The 9,412-nt window shown below is 40.7% G+C and overlaps 2 non-coding genes across 2 annotated transcripts; both read right to left on the reverse strand.

Moving 5' to 3' along the window:
- Positions 1 to 7,748: 7,748 nt before the first annotated feature.
- On the reverse strand, positions 7,749 to 7,863 carry Trnal-caa. The gene is made up of 2 exons: positions 7,826 to 7,863; positions 7,749 to 7,794 (listed from the first exon to the last, which is right to left on the reverse strand). It is a non-coding gene; the product is annotated as a tRNA-Leu (tRNA).
- Positions 7,864 to 8,591: 728 nt separating this feature from the next.
- On the reverse strand, positions 8,592 to 8,706 carry Trnal-caa. Its single transcript has 2 exons — positions 8,669 to 8,706; positions 8,592 to 8,637 (listed from the first exon to the last, which is right to left on the reverse strand). It is a non-coding gene; the product is annotated as a tRNA-Leu (tRNA).
- Between the last annotated feature and the right edge of the window lie 706 nt (positions 8,707 to 9,412).

A 9,412-nucleotide genomic window follows, 5' to 3' on the forward strand; every position in this document is an offset into this window, starting at 1 on the left:
TCAACAGAAATATAAAATCATTACCACCATGAAATGCAGCCACTAAAACGTAATGAATATGACCCATAATTTTCAACGAATTCATCCAAATTGAAAACACGAATGCCCTGACACAGACATTTTTATCATTTCTCTTAATTTAAACACGAACCTTGTGACAGTTAAAAAATTAATGACATTTCCTTCCACACGTATAGCCATGCGGCACACAATGTGACAAGAGGATAAAAAATGGATGACATAAAAATTGTCCCTATCGGGACCTGTCCGATTCAGCCAGCACCACATCAGTGGCTGACTTCAGACCCAAAAAAAAAGCGCAGAGACCGCAGAGGATAAAAATAAACGAGATGAGGGGACATAAAAACAAATACGAAACAGAGCGCGAAACGTGAGTGACCACACGCACTCCGTCGCTCGCTTGTCCAACGCATACGGACCAAGGGGAGTGAAATATATGGAGGCGATGTTTCCGAGTGTTTTTTTTTCGTGATTCAGCAATCTACGTTTTTGGACAATATTTGGGCTTAAGCTGTGTCCTAACTCATTAGGAATTAGAGAGCATGGATTTGGGCGGCTAAATTTTGGGGGGCCAAACCAAAAGGGAGCATGCATTGGGACATCCTATCATAAAATGCTATTTTATGATGTAAAAAAAGTTACAATTGTGGTTCTGCAATATTGGGCAATGTGGGGGGCGGACCCTCAAGGGGGGGGGGGGGGGTGCCGCCGCGTCCCCCATCTGCATTCGCCACTGGCACGAACTCGAGGAGAGGACTCGTACTCTACAACTCTCATTCTGTTTTCAGTGTCTTTTTTTTCACTCGATTCGCGCGAAACGATGCTATTTTCGTGAGTGACACAGCCGCGAGGGGGGCTGCTGATGGGATCATCGCTCCATCTCAGGGCGTGTGGGAGGAGGGGAAGGGCAAAGAGAAAGAGGGAAACATGGGAAGAGGGGAAAAACATGAAAGAAAAAAAAGAAAATCGCATCAAAGGACAGTGGTATGGCCATGGCTGGCTGGAAGGGGGGAAGCGGGCGGAGGCGCATGTAAACAAATCGATTATCCTCCCTCAAGCCCGCGAGCATACAAAGAGGAGGAGAAGAGAGGGGAAGGGGAAAAGGATAACAGGGAAACATTAAGGAGGTAGCATTAAGAGGGGGTGGAGGGTGTGAAGATAAGGGAAGGAGGGGATTCCAGAAAGAGGTTTAGATTAAAGCAGCACCACACCCCTCTTGAGACCTCGAGTGGCGGTTGGGTGGGATATTAAAGGTTCGCCACATCGTTAATTCCACCACGGCTCCATCTTTGACCACGATAAGGGCTGAGGCATCGTTTCAAGTACATCTACATACTACTCCACCAGCCGCTCCAATAGGCGTTTGCAGGGGGGTGGCTGAAGTCAGAATGTCTTTTATTCCAAGATCAATAAGAGACTATAACGGCAGCAATAGAACTCACAAATTGATTAGATGACTTATAATGCAACCTACTAACTTGTGTATACATAAATGCATGTTTCTGAATTTTCTTATTATTTCTAACGGCATGTTTTGTGTGTTCTAGCTTTATTCGTAGATAACCTTAATGATTAGTTGGCATGTTTTGCCATTTCATGAATGTGGTAGTATAATTTGTTAGCATGCGTAACGTTTTTTGTACCGTGTGGTGAGCATGTGGGAATCCTATTGCATGCTGGTGATTGATCACCCCCTGCCAAACACCCTACAGGTGGCTCGTAGGGTATTATACAGATGCAGATCTAAAGACACCAGCCGTTACCAAATGTAAAGGAATCTCCACGTCATACATCTTCTTACAGCTGAGAATACAAGTTGGTGCGAAGGCTTCCGCGGTGCGCTGGTAATGCAGGCTGCATTTTCCGGGTTTCACCGCGTCGTGGTTGCGTTGGGAACAACAGTTTCTCCTGCATTCCAGCAGACTTCTTCAGGTCGAAATGATTATGCAGTGTTTTGGCCGCCATTATATAGGCAGCCCCGTGGTGAATGTTCTCCCTGATTATATTGTATATGTTCTCCGCAAGGCGACCAATCAGGTAGAACATACACCACGGGGCTGCCTATATAGTGGCGGCCAAAACACGGCATTATCACTTCGACCTGAAGACGCCTGCTGGAATGCAGGAGAAACTGTTGTCCCCAACGCAACCACGACGCGGTGAAACCCAAAAAATGCTGCCGAGAATACAAGTATTGAAGTAAGGAAACAATTCATCAGATGCTACGTGCGGAGGCTTGGGCGTAGACAGCTGAAAAGATTGGTGATTCCTGGAGATAGTAAAGGCCCATATAGTTAGTAGACGCAGCAAGAGAAAAAACTGAAAATACATGAGAACAGTGGCGGATCTATGTACATCCAATGCATCCATCTTTTAGACATCCAATTTATACTAGATAAAATGGTCATTTTTGTTCGGACCCGCAATACTTCTGGGAGTTTATCCCATATTTAGCCCCCCCCCCCTTGACCCTATCCTGGATCCGCTACTCCATGAGAACATATCTTCAGAGTGGTGAGAGGCATTGGCGCAGCGAGGGGGGGGGGGTTTGGGGGATAAACCCCCCCCCCCCCAGAGCTAAGAGAAATTTTAAAGTTTAATCCATTTTACTTGATGGATTAGTATTACTTATAGAATAGTGTTAGGATTATTCAAATGTCTCTCATAAAGCGGTAAAACTCGCCATTTAGAACCATTATTCTTAAAAATTTTCAGGAGGAGGGCCCCCGCAACTCCCACTTGCTCTGGTGGGTATGCAATATCCCCACACCCCAAAGATTAGTTGCACCAAAACCCCCCCCCCCCCCCCCAGCCTTCATTCCTAGCTGCACCACTGGTGAGAGGTCTCCAGTGCAGAAAAAAGAGGATTATACTCGTAAAGGATCACAGGCGTTGGTGGGGAAAGATATGAAAGCAAAGAAAGGTAAGGTTAATGAGGAAAAGATTTTTAAGAGGGAAGGTTGGAGGGAATCGATCAAGCGAAAACAGCCCTCGGACGGGAAAAGAAAACCATTGATTGAAATGGACATTTTGTGAATCTTTTCAAGAGAGGGAGCGGAGAACAAACTTGAATCTGAAAATCCAATTATCGCAAAACAAGCAATCCCAAACTTATTACGAAGAAATGGAATCGAAAACGCCCAAGCCCTGGAGTGCTATCCCGATTAAGGGAATATAAAACTTTATTGTGATTAATTTAAGATAATCAACTGAAGTCAAAATGAGAATTTGAAAACGGGATGACGTGGTCTTCCATCACAATGGTTCGGTGCTAATGAAATGAAACCCTCGAAGGAGGTAAGCCATTCACTTTTCCCTCTCTCTTTAAATACAGCGGCATCTTTTGATATCCATGTGTGAGCGTCCCACGGGGAAAGATACTGGCATCAAAAAGGATATAAAATTCATCAAATACTTATGAGGAGGAAGACAGTATTTTTTTCTAATAGATGGAAGGGAATAGGCATCTTCTTCTCTAATCTACAAAAAGGCAAGGTGAAATCATCACAAACACGCTAGCGAATCAGAGCGCGCCGCTGAAGACAACCAATTAGCAGACACCTGACAACCAGAGTGACTATATTTAAGCGAGGAAAATTCTCGCTCGACATTCATAGGTCTTGAGGGCGATGGCCGAGTCGGACATCGAAACGTCGGCAGTTGTATGCAGTTCCTGTCCCGGTGGCGAACCAGAGAACTCTCCACGCGATAGACAAGTCCTTATCATTATGTTAAACGACATAGATTTGGTGGACAGCAGAGCATCAACCTTGCTGGGGGTATCATTGTCCCAGCAGAGCACAATAGCCTCACTCCTCCTCTCTCCGGGAATCGTGGCCGTCACCTCCCAACGAGCCAACCGCTCGCTCCACTGATTGAATAAAATTAGTTCCGCCCGGAATCCTCAACACCCCGCTGATCTAACCTTAATTTCCCCACTCCGGGCCACCGCCCTCACCACACAACATTCATCCCGACCATTCCAGATACAATTCCAGCGAGATCCACATGATACTCCATTTGTACCAGTTGTACCTACACTGATTTTTGCCGGATGAATCCGATGCTATACCTATATTTCTTCCGCTAAGTAAACCGTGTTGATTTGAGGTAGACGGGTTTCAGATAAATTTTAAGAAGAGGGCGAATTTCGTAGTAACCTGATCAAATAAAAATGAATAATAAATAAATAAGAAAAAATCAAAATGAAAAACCACTTTGATACAAAAAATTATTAAAAATCAAAACTAAAAAAATAAGTAATTGTAGTGGGAGTGACTTAGTGGAAATCCCTTACCGTAGGAGTCGAAGGATTAAACACTTCATTCATTCATGGGTGTATAAACATTGCTTTGTAAAACGTATACACTTTGTAAATTTACATATATATAATGTTTAAAGGCTTTTAGCCATATAAGGTTATATTAGAGAATATAAATATCATCGTAAGCCTTCTCACCCTCGCTCTGTTACAATAAACCGATTTCTATTAGGAATAAAAGTTAATTTCAACGACGCAATCGGAACAAAGCCAGGGGTGATTAGTAAATTATTTCATATAAACTTAACTAAAGGTTAATGATACCTTCAATGATAATATCTAATTAATTATTCGTCTTCGCAAAAATCTTTTAAAAAAAGTAGTTAAACAATTTCCCGTAATGACGTAGTGAGTGTTGGTTAAAACACCCCATGCCATACACCCTGGCAATGACTAACAGGGTATCAAGTAGGTTCGGATGAATTGTTGGACTCGTATCGTGGCTGACACATCTCTTTACCCTGACTCCGCATTACCGCAAAGAGTCAAGGGAGGTCACCCCCTCGTTAGTGTCGGAAAATATCCCACAAGGCTCAATGGTTTAGACTTTCACGTGGTCAGCGCATGCGCGGGGATGGAGCCGAGTAAAAACAACCCCCCGATTACCCCCGGAACGCATCCCACACACCCAGGGTTAACTGCCGCAGGGGAGAAGTCAACGGCATAGTTTCGTATTCATGCCAGGGTTGCAGCGACTCGAAGAAAGAAAGCTTATTTTTATCACCGATAATTTACATTACCATTTGTCCGATGGGAATGTTTGAGTTGTAAGAAGAAACAATAAATCAAGCGAGATATTTTGCAATATGGGATTGGTGCATTCTCATTATCTCTTTTTATTCTTATTTTGCTAAAGGCGGTAGTCATAACACCCAACGTCACACTCGTATTGAGGAGGCTTGCGGGTTAGTAAGTACATAAAGAGTAAGACGAGGAGTCAACAATTAATAAGCACATTAAATAAAAATTTTCTTAAGTTATCTTATGCTAAGGCAAAGTAAAAAAAACTAATTTCATGGATACATTCAGATATGAGATTTTAAAAAACTAATCCTTTAGGGCGATTACATAAAGGAAAATGAGCAAGTGAATTAATAGACTATTGATTGTTTTTCAGCATTTTGGATGCATAGAAGGAAAGGAAGACCGATGGGTTGAATGAAACATTCTCTCTTATTACTTTAAAGTATATCACGTTGAACGATGGATTTTATGAATGCGTTCAAAGTGATGAAATAAAAATATTAATGAAAGTTCGCAGGAAAATATCTACGAAACCTGTTTTTAGGTACACTTATAGCCACTACACGGCACACTTGCTTTTACCATTCTTTCTCAAAATGTGCACAAATGATTACATCTATATATTCATAATACCCTGCGAGCCACCTCTAGGGTGTTTGGCAGGGGGTGATCAATCACCAGCATGCAATAGGACTCCCACATGCACACCACACGGTCCAAAAAGCTTCACGTATACTAACAAATTATACTACCCTATGCTGTTAGAAATAATGATAAAATTAAGAAACACGCATTAAGTTTTACATAGGATAGTAGGCTACACTACAAGTCATACAATCTATTTATGAGTTCTATCGCTGCCGTTATGATCTCTTATTGATCGTGGAAAAAAAGACATTCTGAATCTGTCTGTTCTACAGTCTATCTCTATTATTTTATTTATATGATCTGATCTTCCATTTTTATGATCTAATTAGTTCAAATGCGAAGAAAATTTCGAGTATTACACAATTATATGCTCCAGAAATTAATATCCCTGTTCCATTTCTATCCAATACAACTCACAAAACAAATGCCTAATAATTAGTAGATTTCTGTTCTTGCCATCGAGTGACGGGGATAGACGGCGTCAACCTAGAATCTCAGCTTAAACACCCACGGATTCAAAAACATTTTATTTACACTGTTGAACTTGCAGATTCCAGTCGCATATCGCGATTGTCTGATGAAATTTTCGAAAAAACGTATAGAAACGGTCCCTGTAACGTCACGTGGAGTGGCATCGCATGGGCGCCAATCTGGCCTTTTTCAAATGAGGTTAAAATTGACCATTAACATTCGTCTAAACTGGGATTTCTAAAACCAAATAATTTGTGTATTATGAATACACTAATGGTGGGTAACGAATCGCAATAAATCCCTTTCGTTTTCTTTGATGAAGGAAACTACACTATTCAACTTTCTCCAACTAAGTATTCGACAACTTTTACTGTGCAAAAATAATTGTAACTTCACAATACTCAATTGCACCTCGGAATTACGGGGAGAAAATCGTTTCCATTGTGAGCCTAGTGCTTTAGGCGAATCTCGATCACAGTGAGGAAAGCTGCTTATCCTAGCTGAATTTCTCCGCAATTCCATGACTTCCGCGTGCAAATATTCCTATCCACAGATGCATCACGCAATTGTTCCGTCAGTTCCCAAGTTCCATAATTGAATTTCATCGTCTTCAGATCCCATTTGAAAATCTGAGACCCGCACTGCATTAAATTACTTCACCGTCAACTTCGGGGCGCAAGGACACCTTATCCGTCGGAGGCGGCTGCGCGTTGTCAATTGTTCTCTCCTTCTTCTCACTTTTTTTACGCTCACGCGCTCCAGTTCCCCCATCCAATCCGCGACCCCTGGATATCATAATTAAATCTCCACGGAGATATTTCCCGCCCCTGCGGTAGGGTCATTATCAACACCGTCCGATCCTTCAAGAACGCAGCCCTATGCAACGCAGATTGCTTTAATTAATTTCGTAGCCTAAAATCGCACGTGAGCAGATTAAAAAATAATTCAGTAAATTATTTTTGGACGAGAAACACACATAATCACACGCAAAATATAATCTTTCTTGATTGGAGAAGAATTAAAATTCTGGTTAACTCTGTGCCAGAGGAGAAGTAAAAAAAATTACTCCCCTGCAAGAAAGGTGACATTTTTGAAAAGTTATTAGCATTATGTAAAACTTTATTTTTTTCGTCAAAGAGAAATAATATAACTGAAACTAGGGCGGCGACGTAGACAAGTACGTAGTCATCACAGAAAAAAGTATTTAGTCATCAAGAATAACTTCAAAGTACACGAAAAAGCGTAGGTACCAATACCACGCAATTTGAAAGGAATGTTTCAGTAAACGGAGCCAGAGAATATGCTTAGAGCTCTCAGTGAGATTACAAAATTAAATAAATGCGAATTATTTGGGATTAAGACCTGAAAAGTTCAACTAAAAGGTCATCTCTGATGGCAAAATAGAAATGAAAAATACAATGTTTTCATCACGGAAAAATACAACGTTATCATTACGGAAAAATACATCACAGAAAAATGGGGCATAGATGTTAGACGTGACACGCAATAGAAAAAGGCAGATGCACATGGCGAGGAAAAAAATTGTCAGAAGTGGGATTCGAACCCACGCCCTCATACGAGGACCAGAATTCACAAGACCCGCCTAGCGGGCAAGATTAACTTGAGTCTGGCGCCTTAGACCGCTCGGCCATCCTGACATATAAATTAATGCATAAATTTGAGTGAAATCTTGATACTCCTACATTGAATGTCTTTGCGTTCTCTCATGGTCACGAAAAATATCCTTAACTCTAAATAAGTGCTGTTAACCCAGCCACGCATTATTCCTCCTGCATTGATTGCTGAAAGATTAGCAAGAAGGGAAATGTGACCCCATGCCTGAACGGGTCAGGTTCAAAATTATTCGCTTGAGAGATAGACGAATTATTTCAAAAGTAATTAGCGGAATGTGGAACTTTGTTTTGCGTCAAACAGAAATAATATAACCTAAGTCATTGTGATGAAGTAAATAAGTACGCAGTTGATACAGAAAAATGTATGCAGTAATCAGAATCACTTCAAAGGATGATAATAAGTAGAAGGGCACAAAGTAAGTACCAACAACGGACAATTTCAGAGGAAAGTTTATTAGAGGAGTTAGGGGATGTACTTGAAACTCGACATTTGATTGCAAATACAATGCCGACGCAGGTTAAATTAAGAACATGGTCATCTTCCATCTGTAAAGCCTGGTAATTTTGGGAAGTCAATAAAAATATATAAATGTATCTTAAGATAAAAAATAAATAAACATATTTTGGGATAGAAACATAATGGAAATCTCCGAAATCCAGGTTAGTAAAATTCAAGACACAACTTTAATATTGGGAAAATGTTAAACGACATACATAATAAAAAACATAGACGTACGAAGGCATAAAAAGTTTGTCAGAAGTGGGATTCGAACCCACGCCCTCTTACGAGGACCAGAATTCACAAGACCCGCATGGCGGGTAAGAATATCTTGAGTCTGGCGCCTTAGACCGCTCGGCCATCCTGACATATGGTTTGTATGATTAATTTTACATTAGTCTTGATACCCCCTGCCTCGGTGTTCTCCAATTGCACCGCAATATCTTTAACTTTGAATAGGTGCTGTTATCCTTAGCCACAAATTATTCCTATAGTAATGGTTGCCGAAAGTTCTTCAAAGAAGAAAATGTACACCCTCGAATTATTGACGGCAGGTACCAGTTTTGGAAAGTTTACATAGAGGGTTTTGTGAGGGTTCAGCCCCTTCTTCAAGAATGCTTTTTGGCACTGTTTTAACGATGCTATTTTTAAATTTTACCATTCTTCCTCAAAACGTGCATTCATAATTAGTTCAAATGTTAAGAAAATTTCGAGGATTACACAATTATATGCTCCAGAAATTAAGATCCCTGCTCCAATTCTATCTAATATAACTCGCAAAAGAAATTCTTAATAAATAGCAGATTCTTTTGTTGCCATCTAGTGTCATGTTTTTGTATCTTTTTGTGTCAAAAGCCATGCAGTTTTATGAAGGATAATTGTCTTTAAAAGGTTGGCGTAATTCTTCAGAATCTTTTTTACGTGTGGATCTTTTTTTATTAGCCGAGGCTTTTCACAGATGACGAGGAAAATGATAACCTTTTTGAATTAAACAATCTTATTTTTTCAGGGTAAATTATCCTCTACCGTTGTTATGGCTATTGATAAAGATTTTTGCCTGTTGAGGTAAGCATG

Source organism: Ischnura elegans, chromosome 6 (genome assembly GCF_921293095.1).
Source record: "Ischnura elegans chromosome 6, ioIscEleg1.1, whole genome shotgun sequence".
Lineage (NCBI taxonomy): Eukaryota > Metazoa > Arthropoda > Insecta > Odonata > Coenagrionidae > Ischnura > Ischnura elegans.